This window comes from Mus caroli, chromosome X (genome assembly GCF_900094665.2).
Source record: "Mus caroli chromosome X, CAROLI_EIJ_v1.1, whole genome shotgun sequence".
Lineage (NCBI taxonomy): Eukaryota > Metazoa > Chordata > Mammalia > Rodentia > Muridae > Mus > Mus caroli.
In genome coordinates, this window is record NC_034589.1 from 100,735,813 (window position 1) to 100,736,332 (window position 520).

Here is a 520-nt window from a genome sequence, read left to right on the forward strand (position 1 = left end):
CCTGCGTTTCTGGCGGGGGGTGGGGGGGCGGGGGCGGGGTTCTGTTCCACACTTCACTGCCTCCTACAGATCCTCCTACAGCCTGGACTTTTCAGATTGTCAAAGTCTAGCCCTACATCTCTCTGCAACTGCCTTCCAGAACTCTCATTCACCTAGGGGCTGTGGCAAGTTAAATTCAAGCTCCCTGCCTTATGTTTTTCCCCTATTGTGAGTCCTCCAGGGTAGTTCAGTTTTGGATAATAGAATTCCTCTCAAGATAGTGCCTGTTCACTGTTCTCTGTAACATAAGGTCTCCACTGCTAATCAATCTGTCAAAATGAAAATCAAAATCCACAACGACATTTGAAGCTTAGAGGAATGTGAGCTTGTCTTTATGGTGGGACTCTGTCTCTTTTCACAACGTTTTGTTTATCCCTGGAAAGGATAGGGCTTTTGCTTCTCCCTCCCTCTTGCTAGGGAGCCACACAACTGGAACTGGGTTCAGCTCTGTTTCTTCCTGGTGTGGCACTTGTCTTTTTCT